The sequence below is a fragment of the Urocampus carinirostris genome, chromosome 1, assembly GCF_059441175.1.
Source record: "Urocampus carinirostris isolate Australia breed hairy pipefish chromosome 1, RoL_Ucar_1.0, whole genome shotgun sequence".
NCBI classification, from domain to species: Eukaryota; Metazoa; Chordata; class Actinopteri; order Syngnathiformes; family Syngnathidae; genus Urocampus; species Urocampus carinirostris.
Genome location: NC_142349.1, coordinates 12,533,710 through 12,547,429, shown reverse-complemented (window position 1 = coordinate 12,547,429; position 13,720 = coordinate 12,533,710). Strand labels below are relative to the sequence as shown.

Sequence of the window (13,720 nt, the reverse complement as noted above, 5' to 3'; positions counted from 1 at the left end):
GCGGGGACGTTTTGTAAGTTAAGGGCAAGGAAAAACTTAAAAACCCTGGCATGAGGAAAATCCGAAACCTTGATAAGGAGCCGCACATGAGTATGTTTCCTTTTCAGGATGACCAAGCTGCAATGGATGTTGTAAGGCCATACACAAACAAAACATAGTAAACATCAACTATGAATATAAATAAAAACTGCAATTGTGCAAGAATTCCGAAAGAGCAACAAGCTTGCAAACTCAGACAGTCAATGCAAATGATGGCCTGCCTCAGGTCCGGGGGTGCTGGTCCGCTGACCTATCTCAAGGGGTTGGGGTTTTTAAGGGTTATTGTTCTATCTTCGTTATTCATTATCCATTATCCGTTATCGGTCAGTTCATAATACGCTACAAAGCCTAGGAGCCGGGACACTTACTCTCAGCCAAAAGGCCAAGCTAAGGTCCTAGCCCTAAAGCCTTGCTGCGATCATTGCGAATGCACCGTTCCCGGAGGTACTGCAATACCGGGCCGATGCGTGAAGTGGACAGAGCAAGCTCTTATTCCATCTCCGGATTGCAAAAATCAAAGATCATGGCAGGCCAAGCTAAGAACAAGAGAACAATAATATGAGGTCAGTATCGATCATAAGCTAAAGACTTTATGTGTGTCTTAAGTCTAGATTGAACCTCTTCAACTAAAGGTGCAGATCTTATTTCAGAGGCCCGAGTATTCCACAGAACTATGGGCTGAACGGATAATGCCTTTGAGCATGCAGATTTCTTCTTGGCTCTTGGGGTTACAAGTAGACCCGAATTCTCTAAGCGGAGGTTCCGAGCAGGGACATACGAAACTACTAAATCAGAAAGATAAGAGGCAAGACCAATGCAAACTTGTCTATGTTAAAAGAGGACTTTAAAGTCAAATTAATCAGGTTCGCTCTGTAGTGTGGAATTTATGTTATATATTTTTCCCATTTTAAGATATTGTATTGTTGTTTTTGGGTTTTAATAAAAATAAATAAAATATTCCTCAAAATAAGCCAGATGGTCATATCTAACACAGACTACATCTTTTGATTACTTTTCTTTTGTGGCGGCAGTAGCTCAGGAGGTAGAGCGATCGTTTTAGGATTAAGGGATCCCAGTTCGAATCCCAGCTTGTCCGTGTTACATGTCGAAATGTCCTTGGGTAAGACATTGAACCCCCAATTACCCCCAATATGCAGGTTAGCGCCTTACATGGTTGCACAGATCACGGCCGCTATTGGGAAATGTGAAGCACAATGTAAAAGCGCTTTGGGAAGTCATTGACTTGAAAAGCGCAATAGAAATGCAGATCATTTCATTTCATTTCATTTCTATGTTGAAACATCTCAAAAGAAGAAAAATATACTTAAAATTAGCAAAATTTTCTGCCAATTCAGTGAAAATTTTAAGGCATAAGTGAAATGTTTTGGGCATGCTTGCATCTTGACTAGCAAGAATGGCATTCAGTGGGGAGCAGACCTCCGCCAAGGCCAACCAAAGCAAACAGGTTTGGATTTACACATCATTATCCACAACCTTATTTTTGTTCATTATCAATGGCATACATTGTTAGCTATTCAAGAATACATATCAGTATTGCCACAAAAGATGATAACACAACTTCCTTGTTTGATGTAAAAAAGTGTGTGTTTTATCTAGCGTCTCCCTGTGGTAAGAAAAAAAACGACAATATAATAAGCAAAAATATATGAACTATTGTGTAAACAGGCATTTTTCAAAAATACTTGGCGGTCTCAAAATTGGCATTTTGTTTGACGTAAGATCATCCTTACAGAGGGGGAGCTAACATGATTGGCCACCATCTTGCTGCCAAGGCTACCCTCAAAGTCTTTTTTTTCCTGTTTTTGTTTTGCAAATACAGTAATTTTAATTTTAAAAATTGTCTTTTTTTTGTGAAAAAACAGAGACAAATGTAGAACATAGTAAACAAAAAAATCTTCCACTGCTAGATACTTCCTGCTCATTTAAAGCATTATTTTTGGCTATGTTTCCCTTTTTCTCTTCGTTGTTGCCCTCTGGTAGGCGCTGCAGGTCCCCAAAACTACGGCAAACAGCCTAAGAGACACATTCTTCTCTAGGGCCATCACTACCCTAAATGGGCACACTAAACTGTGAAAACATATCTTGTGACTTATCTAAGGTTGTTTTTTGTTGTTGTTGTTAAATGAATCTGTGAAAATATATACTATTAAACAAAACCATGAAAGTATATACCTTGTGTCTTACTTTGGGTTTTGTTGCTGCTAAATATTATCGCACTTCTATTTATTTTCTTTTAAATTACATGATTATTATTATAACTTAGGCAGGTTTATAAGCATCACTTTGCAAATTTTTCTTGCCTTTTTATCCTGATAGGCTTTTGTCTTTGTTCTCTCTTTAAAGTCTTTCTCTCCTGGAGTGCCACGTCTAATCCCCTTCCATACAATGTTTCATCAATGAGAATAAATACAATGCAATTCAACATTTTCTTTCTTTTCTCCCCTTTACCTTTTTTTCTTTGTTCTTTTCCTTTTCTTGCAGTTTTTTTTCTCCGCTATTCCTGAAAGGCTGCGCCAAAAAAGTAAGGGAAAAAAAAAAAACGTGTTCTGGTCTCTTTGAGTCTCCATAGTTTGTATTCTTCCTTGTGCATTAAAGCACTTGTTTTTTGGTTTCACAACAACAATAAGGAGACATCTAGTGGTTAGATATTACCAACTGTACCTTGATGTAAAAAGTAACCAAAGACCTTTATAGACGCTCACGTCATTATGTGAATATTTCGAACTTGCCGTCATCGCAGAGTCACGTCCGTGCGAAATTGTGAGTCTGATGGTTCGCCAAAACCCTTGCGGGTAAGGCACACACAACTTACACACTTAAGCCGGACACCGGCCATCAGTTTTTCCAAGCTGACAGTCCCAAAGGTTGAGGAAACAACCCCCCTTTCTACTGCTGCACGCTTACTATCAACAGGAAACATCTTTTGCAGCACAGGAAGTGTTCTTCTCTAATTGGCCTGGCGTGATTCAACAGGTTCTCAACCAATGAGAGCCGGCCTTATTTTTGGAGGCGCTATAAAAGCGGCTTTCGGGAAACACAACGTTCTCACACTTGAGACGAGAACCATTAGTAAGCATATATGCTTTCCTTGTTGCTGTGATAGCAAAGTTCACAGTGGTGGGAAGTAGCATAGTGAACATATTACTTCACTCTTACTTAGATTTGGAAGACAATTGCTACATTTTGACATCATTCTCTAACTTAAAGAGACAATGTGTATTATTTTGCACCTCCTCGTAATAAAGAAATACTTTATTTAGGCAAGGCAAGGCAAGGCAAATTTATTTGTATAGCACAATTCATACACAAGGCAATTCAAAGTGCTTTCCAGAAATGGCAGACAGGTTAAAAACACACAATAAAAGACATTGAAAATTTAAAATCTCATCTCATCTCATCTCATTAGCCGTACCGCTTATCCTCAGTAGGGTCGCGGGGGGCTGGAGCCCATCCCAGCAATCATCGGGCAGTGGGCAGGGGACACCCTGAACTGGTTGCCAGCCAATCGCAGGGCACACAGGGACGGACAACTCATTCGCTCATTCACACCTATGGACAATTTGGACCGGCCAATTCACCTGAAATGCATGTCTTTGGAATGTGGGAGGAAACCGGAGTGCCAAATGCATTAAAACCACAGATAAAACATAATAAAATCAATGAATTAAAATAAGGCAAAAGTGAAGAGTGCAGATAGAACCCTTTCAGTTGTATGCACAGTTGAACAGAGCTGTTTACTCTAGTGGCAGGCTGTGCATCTCATCTAAATGAATCCAACCCCTACTAACTATTTTATGGCTCTAATACATTTAATGCAGCTACAGCTACCACACATATAAAAAAGGTACTAAAATAACCTCATAAAATTTCAATATTATTCTGGAGAATAGCCACATTTTGCCCTCCAAAAATATTTTCTATTTGCGCTCGGAATTAATTCTCCTTCCTTTCCTCAATAAAAAGTTTCTGCGCGTTTCAGTTCCATCAAGAAGTTATTTTCGATCGCCATCAAAGCTAATGCTGAAAGTTGAGCCTATCCACCGTATTTCTGGCATAGCTTATATTTGATGTAGGGCTGGCAATGTCCGTTCGACAGAAGCTGTGGACACTCGGGATATTTCTCTTCAAATTTTTATTGTACTTCCGTTACCACCCCCTAGCCAGTCATTCATCGTGAAACAGCTAACATTTTCCTTGGCCTGCTGGAAGGCCATGGCACTGCCAACTCATGATCTAATTGGCTAAACCAACAGCTTTATTGTCACTTATTTTATGTCTCAGAGCCTGCAGATCTGATCGTGAGGGCCTCCGGGTAGATTTCTAAAACCCTGGCTACAAGTGATGGCTTGTTGCAAAATTGCTGATTTTGAGTCACGTTTTTTTTATTTTACTCGAAAAAAATACGATACTATAATAAAATAGATCCGAAATAAAGTAATTTACCAGAATTCCACAACATTATCGAGCAAAATGAGTACAAGTAAACTGTATTAACTTCTGAGCAACAGTGGCCACAAATGGTAAGAAAAGCTCAACACTGTCAATTTAGTAAGCATGATAATTTAACATTTAAATAAGACAAACATGAAACTGTTGCCGGAAACTACATTTTTAACATTTCCAACGGCTGGCATGCCTCGAAATTATTTTAATGAAAATCGTGTGCCACTGCTTTAGAACAGGTGTTAGCAAGTCATAACGAACCAATAATAGATGTATGGAGCTGCGAAAAATCAAAAGCTTTATAAAAAATATGTTTAAATTAAAGGAAAAGCTGATTCATACATAAAAATACAGTTATTAAATAATGAAAACATATTTTCAATAAAACCATCACAAAAAAACATGTATATTTCCCTTCCTCATTTTTTCCCATTTTCAAACAATTCTGAAAATTCTCTAGGGAGCCACTAGGGCAGCTCTAGAGAGTCACATGCTCCCCCTGAGCCGCAGGTTGCCAGCCCTCGGTTTAGACCATCCACACATTTTTGGTCGCATCAGAACTTCAACTTTCAACTTCCACTTTCATTTCGCATGGAATTATTCCCTTCTATAACAAATAACAACAAGCAGAAAATTTGGAAAAAAAAAACAGAAAGTTATGCATATGAAAATATAAAAATGTATCAGGTTTAGAATAAAAAATGTACGTATGATAGCCGTAATCTAATTAGAGCAGTTTTGCATTGATTTAGCAGGAAGCAGAGGAGTGGGAGGGCATAGTGAAGGGAGAAAGTTCAGTGTCTTGACAGCCTACTGTCCTTGAGCCTGCTGGTTCTAGCTCTGAGAGTCTGCAGTCTTTTCCCTGATGGCAAAAGGTTGAAAAGTCTGTGAGATAGGTGGAGTGGGGTGACCAACAGTCCTGGTGGTTTTGCATGTAAAGCTGGAGTTGTAGATGTCCAGAAGGGGCGTGAAGGGGACACCAATGACCTTCTCCGCTATTCTCCAGTACTCCAGTAGATTTTCCAGACTTCTTATCTTTACCTACTGTAAGTTCTGATTACTTTTGCCACACTCTGGTTTCCCACAATTTCCTCCGCACATGTTTTTGAGGAGGTGCGAGAAGCCACCCATGCAGTCCAGTCGTCAATCACACGGCGGGTAAAAGCAAAATAAGACCCTGCAGACGACCCCCCTCCGCCCCTCTCTCTTTGCTATTATTATTATGGTGGTGGTCAGAAGCCTTACAAGCTCAATTTTTTCTTTTATTGTTTGTCTTCACAGCCCAAAATATCATAATGGTGACGCTGTGTCCGAGCTCTCTGATTAGCGGCAGACAAAAGAAAGGAGAGGGCCTCACAGGAAAGAGAACAATCAAACTGCACATTCCAAGAAAAGCACTGCACGCAAACGCAACACAAGGCGCCGGGAACAGAAAGGCTTCGCCGAGGAATGATATCAGCACGCTTGCAAGCTGATTAAATCGTATTGTCTCTGTTAAGATGAAGAACAAAAAAAAAACCATGATTACAGCATCTCACAATTGCATACTTGTCAACCTATACATTTTCCACATACTTCATACGTTTTTTTGCCGTAAACGATCTTTGAGCGTGAAATAAAGAAATACCAAAAAAATGCTTTTTGTTAGACTGATCTCATCTTATTCAGATAGTCTCGGCCACTGGTATAAGACGACAACGTCACCATAAATTGCTAACATTGTCACGGTAATCTGTGTTTGTAAGGTTTGCTACCATTATTACGGGAAGCAAGTGGCTGAGGTTGACAGGTATGCATTCGGGCCTCTGAATAAAGGGATTCCTCCTCGAAGTCTTGGTTGTTTTGCTTCAAATTCATTTTTCATTAAAGATGTTTGGTAGAAATGTTTGATTAAAAAATAATCAAAGTTTGCTTTTCAGGTCACAGTAATCCCTTGTTTTTCACGAGGATTACCTTTCAAATAGAATCCGTGATAGGAAATTTTTTTTTTTATTTACAATTATTATATAATGAAATGCAGCACGGCGGCGCAGTGGTTAGCGCTTGTGCGGCACAATTCATGTCATGGGAACCTGTCGTGGGTTCAAATCCAGCTCCAGACTTCCTGTGCGGAGTTTGTATGTTCTCCCCGTGCTTGCGTGGGTTTCCTCCGGGCACTCCGGTTTCCTCCCACGTTCCAAAAACATGCATTTCAGGTGAATTGGCCGGACCAAATTGTCCCTAGGTGTGAATGAGCGAATGAGTTGTCTGTCCCTGTGTGCCCTGCGATTGGCTGGCAACCAGTTCAGGGTGTCCCCTGCCCACTGCCCGGAGATGGCTGGGATGGGCTCCAGCCCCTCCGCGACCCTAATGAGGATAAGCGGTACGGCTGATGAGATGAGATGAGATATAATGAAATACTTTCTAATACACCAGAACCAAATAAGGGGTTAAGAATTTTTTAACAAATAATTATACTGTATTAACCTAATTCATTTGTTTGGTTCTTTATTGCCTATACTGTCAAACAATTCAAAGCGGGGAGACTGTTTAGCCATACTGGACCCCCCCAAGAAAATCAGAGCTGCAAAAAAAGCTTTATATGAGCCTTGTAAGGACGGAAACACATAATATGAATATGTACTGTATCTATCGATAGTTATTGGAAAACGGTAAGAATGTTTGTGTCAAGTTTTGACCTTTACAGAAACCATATCATTTTCCATCATAAAACATTTTTTAAAAGGCCCCTGGAACCACTAGTAAGCACCTGTTGCTGACCCCCAGTTTAGCCAATCTGAATGCAGAACACAAAGCCCAATGCAAAACTGTGAAATGACAAAACTGTGATCAGTAAACTACGCTATATCAGCAAATGACTTTACATTAACAAATGCATTTAAAAAATATAAGGCTTAACAAAATTGTAAAAGTATAATTAAGTTTAAATGGTAAATGGTCTGCATTTATATCGTGCTTTTCAAGCCAATGAAGACCCCCCAAAGCGCTTTACAATGTGCTCCACACTTACCCATTCACACACACACACTCACACACCAATAGTGGCCATGCAAGGCGCCAACCTGCTTATTGGGGGCATTAGGGATTCAGTGTATTGCCCAAGGACACTTCGACATATAACACGGCGGAGCTGGGAATCAAACCTGCGATCTCTTGATCCCAAGACGAGCGCTCTACCTCCTGAGCTAATAAGAGGGATTGGAAAAAATATTTTAAAATGAAAAAATACAATATTTCCCAGTAAAATAGTTCTGATTCTGTTGGAAGCGAATTATCTTTCTTTTTCCTCTGAAGGAAAATATGTCTACTGAGAGCAAGGAGCTACATTTAAAACATGTAAACATGTTACTGTTCCTGAACAAAATTCTGAAAATCCCTTGACACTATGGTAAGAGAGTCAAAAGGGCTTGTTCCTTACAGAATTTTTGGTTTGATGCTCTTGACTTGCTCTGTAAAAGTAGTTTTTTTTTGTTTGTTTTTTTTAGATATTATTGTGAACATCATTTCCACTTCCTGACTTTATTTTCAAAATATTGTGCAATGGAAGGTCTAGTTGACATGTTGACATTGTTATATTTGTATTTTTGTTACATTGTTTCTTTTGGCTTTTGTTCTCTTGTCGGTTGAAAATAGTTTGTGAAAATAGTTTGTGTAATATAGTGTAACAATCTGTGAAGCCCTTTGAGACTCTTCGTGATTTAGGGCTATACAAATAAAAATGACTTGACTTGACTTGACTTGTTCTGAAACTGTTGTAATAGCAATTTTCTTGTTTTAATGCTATTCAATTTTGAATTGTAGTCATTTAATAAAAATAATAAATTAAATGAAATGATCTGCATTCATATAGCGCTTTTCAAGTCAATGAAGACTTCCCAAAGCGCTTTACAATGTGCTTCCCATTCACACACACTCACACAACAATAGCGGCCGTGCAGCCATGCAAGGCGCCAACCTGCTTATTGGGGGCATTAGGGGTTCAGTGTCTTACCCAAGGACACTTCGACATGTAACACAGAGGGGCAGGGATAAAACATTCTTAGTGCCTAAAATCTTGTAATTGTAAAGGGTTCGACTATTCAATTATCATGACATTTCCAAGGAAAAAGTATTGGATCAGTATTGATCTATACCACAATGTTTTACTTTGATTGGATCAATACTAAAATTCCTAGTATTGCCCACCCCTACTGTTGAAATATTAACTGCTTTTTTTTTTACTACATAAATCTAATAAATTAGATCATGTTCACTGTCAAGACAAGTTCTTTTTGTGAGGTAAATACAAGGGCATCTTAAAATACACATAATAAATGTAATGGATAAATAAATTCTTACAACAGAATGAATTCTGAACAAAATCAAAACAGCAGAGGACCTTATCAGAAGAAGGTTAGTGGGGATGGTTGTGCAGATTTTTATAGATCAAAACACAACATACCTTTTACTGTCCAAAGAGGAAACTGAAGGGACAACCCCCAAGCTACTAAAGATGGCTTCAGTAAAACTTTGGAAAAGTATTTCAAACGAGGATTGAAACTTCGACTGAAGTTAACGCTTGATGGACTTTTTACAAGTTAGGGTTAAGCAGGACAATCCTCATTTTTCACTACTAAAAGACATTCCACGAAGGTGTGTGACAGACTCCGTTGGAAAAATACATTACTACTTTATTCATAAAAATAATATAATAATGGTAGATTCTTAACTGTTTTTTTTTGCCCATTTAATATTGCTTCCCTCAAACATTACCCTTCCCCCTTCCTCATGTGGTCACCTTTGACAAAACGTATAATCACAATTCCAAATCCCATAGAAAAATACATCCCTGGATGAAAACAATTCACCCCATAATTAGTGGGATTCTCCCACCAGGCCCCACCCCACCATCAATTTCCATTACAGCCCCTCACTAGTGATGAGGCTATTTTAGAGTTGAGGGTTTTGGGGGGCTTCCGATCTCTCCTATTTCTGCCGGAATGTGGTCGCGTGGCAAGAAAACGATGGGGATCGCAGTGGCAACCTCAATGGATGTGGTAGCGCTAACATTTATTTCCAGTTGACTGCTTTGTGGTGTGTGTGAAATCATTTGATTTGGATCTGCTTTCCTTTCCACTGGTAGTGTGAAGCCTGCATTCTTTCCTTCATTTTTGGAGAGTGAGAAAGGAGATAAAGAAAACATACAGGTGCTTGGAAAGTGACGAGATCGAATGATTATCAGCAGAGCTGATTGTTGATTCTGATACTCTTTATTTTGAAGTATGACGGCACCGATCGTTTTTAAAAATCTCACGGGTGACAAGACTGTGGCTATTTAGGGAATTATATCTCTCTCTCTCAGTATCGGCTAACTTTAAAAGTGAAGTTGTTGACCTTGGAATTAAAGTAAGTAAATTGAAAAAGTCAGTTTTTTTAGTCATATTACAGTCCAACAGAGCTTGGTGGCCTTGGGGCTATGGCGCCCGCCCCGAGACTGGGAGGTTGTGGTTCAAGCCTCTGCCGAGTCATACCTAAGACTTAAACATTGGTACCCGTTGCCTCCCTGCTTGGCGTTCAGCATTAGGGGTTCGAATTGGGGGGTTTGGTCACCTAATGACTCCCAACACCTCAGTTGGGTTGAGCGAGGGGGCTGGGAATCCCCTCCTCTGTATCAATCTCCCAAAAAAGAGCCAGAAATGAGCCACCTCCCACTTGGGGGATATGGCTTAGAGCATGTGCGGCACAGTTCAAGTCATGGGAACCTCCTGCGTGGGTTCAAATCCAGCTCCAGACTTCCTGTGCGGAGTTTGTATGTCCTCCCCGTGCTTGCGTGGGTTTCCTCCGGGCACTCCGGTTTCCTCCCACATTCCAAAAACATGCATTTCAGGTGAATTGGCCGGTCCAAATTGTCCCTAGGTGTGAATCAGCGAGTGAGTTGTCTGTCCCTGTGTGCCCTGCGATTGGCTGGCAACCAGTTCAGGGTGTCCCCTGCCCACTGCCCGATGATGGCTGGGATGGGCTCCAGCACCCCTGCGACCCTACTGAGGATAAGCGGTGCAGCTAATGAGATGAGATGAGATGAGACAGTCCAACAGCAGCCGATCGAGGGTATGTCAGATGACGAGAAGCCAAAACTGGAGGATTAGTGACTATTCAACTCTAAATCTTTGATGGCCAAAGTCCTGCTTGGTTTGGAGATGGTCTATTTAATTACCAAATCAGTTGGGCCAACTTTTTCATCCAAGTCATTTGGATGAGGCTTGTTATGTGCACAGTATATGGCAGCTTGTAAACACAACCCAAACCACTCAACTGCATTTATTGGCATATATTTTTTGACCTCATTTAACAGACTCTCAGGTCTTTATATAGGCGGAACTTTAGTCTCGAAAGTATTTAAAACAAGGGCATAGGTTTACGATCACAAAATATTGGTGGGGACAAAAAAATAAATGCTCATTCTTTTCAGGTATTATTTTTACACAAACATGAAATGTTTTTTAAAACTTGAAAAAATGCTTTGAACTCCATCCTCTGATTAGACTGTTAAACAGAGGTTGGACTTAGGCTTCTTCAGGCACCAGTTGCAGGCATAACAGAGGCGGTTTAATTTTGCAGTGGTAGCAGAAAATTGCAGATACTTTGCAGCAGAGAGGACCTGTGATTGCCTCAAGGGTGCATGCGGCGCACCTCTGCTTGCACACACCAATGCAGCACTCACCGCACACCACATATACATTTCAGGAAGTAGTGACAAAACTGTAGAGAAGATTCACTGTTCGAAAAAACAGGAAGCGGTTGGCAGCTTCGAGCGGTGTCGGAGCGTAAAGAACGGTGAACACCTGCATTTCAGCTCGAAACATGAGATGCACCGTCCGCCACTCACTCCTTGTCAGGCTTTGGAATGGGCTTTCTCAGTAAGTGCGTTAGAAAGTCAGCTCTTACAAACACAAAAGCCCCTTCGGCCAGGAATCCACAAGGTGCCTGGAAAATGCAGAGCAGGTAGATTAGCCTGGGATTATTACTTTCCTCTAGGTGAAATGCTGGCAGATGCCATCTGGGAGAGATTAAAGGGTGGGTAGTTAAATGCCCCCTCCCCATTCTCTTCATCCCTCGCTTTGCCACCAGGTACAAGCACACAACTGGAGCCCGCCGGCATTTTTTGATGGGAATAGGATGAGGCGAGCCATGAATAAAGTGTCGTGACCCAAGGATGAGCCACTGGTGACAGCTGGGCAAGACCTAGGGTGATGGGAAGTGAACTGCATGTTGAGGAGAATTGGAAGTTCAGGAAATATAAATGGTAAAATCCAGAAAATGCATTTAGAAGGTATTCTAAGTGAAGAGTTCCCATTGGGCGCAGTGTAGAAAAAAATGCTGGATTCAAGATTGCAAGGAAATAGAGTGGTACCTCTACTCACAAATTTAATTTGTTCTGGGAGTAGCTATGCAAGTAAAGACACATTTTGAATGTAAATGCACGAATCCGTTCCAAGCCCAGCAAAAGTACAGTATGCTTTATTTCTTAATAAATCACAAAAGAGCATGTTAAAATTGGATAACCGCACAATAAACATAAAACGAGAGGCACACAATATAAAAAAAACAAAGAAGAAAGGAAATAATAAAAATATTCATTTACCTTTTTGCCTGGCGTTTCTTGAAAAACGGATCCAACTATTACAGGATTACAGCATTGTGTAAAATCAAAGAATATGTTATTATAAAAGAATCAACACTTCCTAACTACTTAATCGACCATTTGCTGTTGTTAGATTATTAAAAGGTGTCACTGAATATGTTGTTACTAATGCATGAGTTTTACAGCTATATAAGTTGTATTATTTAAACACCACATTTTTACTTGGATAATCACATTATTCATTTGGTTGTGATAAACGCATTTATGTTCAACCACATTTTTGAATGAAGTATCCACTTGCTGTATTCATATGTTTGAACCTATCCTTTCATAGTGGTACTTCTGCAGAAAAGGTCTTCTGATCAGTCACTCTTTATTTCATCATACAAACTTCAAAATTTAGTTGTCCAGATTTAACAAAGGTCTATTGGAAGATTTGAGTTCCTAGATTTGCCTGTTTAAGTTTCGAGTTCCATCCTGCCAATCCACAGCCCTTTCCTATAAAAACTGTGGTCAGTCATTTCTTGATACCCTTTGAGGTTGAAAACTCTCTCCTGATCAACCAACCCAGGGTATACTAAATTTAATTTCATTTTGTAACTTTGTAATTAAAGTCTTCAGCTCTATTTTTAACATTGTGCCACTACTCGGTCCGAATGCCAGAAATTAAACACGACATCCATGAGGGATACGTATGTTGGACTTCCCAGCATTCCCCAAAAGCAGGTTACAGTGTTGTCAAGTTTAAAAAGGCGAGAGAGAAGGACCATCTTTATTAGGTCACAAGTCTCAAAAAAACAATCCCGTGAAATCTACTCAAGGCTGTGCGGATGACTGACATGGTTGCGCTGCATTTAAAATACTGTAGGAGTTGCATGCATTCTAATGAAAACGTCATCATTCTCCTTTGTAGATGATAAGAAGCATGACCAAAGAGGGGGCCATAAATCACGGGCCTTATCGGAGCCCGAAGCGAGACACTGGTTATTGAAGAGTAGCAGCATAAAGCCCTCAGGGGGACCAACACAGCGGCTTAACAGCTCCCTTCAGTTGAAGTGTTAAGTAGTGATAGTAAAAGCATCAATTAGCTACACACGCTAAACCGACAAGTTCTTTTCTGAGTCTTGTGAATTGTGAAAATTAGGTTACATCTCAACAGAGGAAACTGTGCTCTGCCGTTGATACGTTAGCTGCCAGCATGCTAACTTTTCTAGTCAGCAGTACCAGTATCCCCAGAGCCACCCAGTCACTGATTTTACCGACTGAATCCAACTAAACATGATTGTCTTCCTTCACAAAGAAAAGTACCAATTTTGCTGAGTTTGCCTAAAGCGGCTCAGAAGATGGAAGCTATTTGTTCCTGTGAAGCAAGTATTTACAATTTCTGTCATGCCTCAGAACCATAACCATAAAAGCTTACGAGGTAAGGATTGGGTCCAGACACACATCTATAATGTTTTGGCTACCAAGCTAGTAACAGCGTTATTAGCTGTTTCTTCAGATTCGAAAGAAGAGTATGGTCTCGTGAACTCAGCAATGACTTCCCGAGAATGCACACGAAAATACAACAGCACATCCCAAAATCGCTGGCCTTGT

At 40.2% G+C, this 13,720-nt stretch overlaps 1 pseudogene; it reads right to left on the bottom strand.

The window, feature by feature from the left end:
* Positions 1-461: 461 nt before the first annotated feature.
* LOC148373591 (U2 spliceosomal RNA) lies at positions 462-579 on the bottom strand (annotated as a pseudogene).
* Positions 580-13,720: the final 13,141 nt, after the last annotated feature.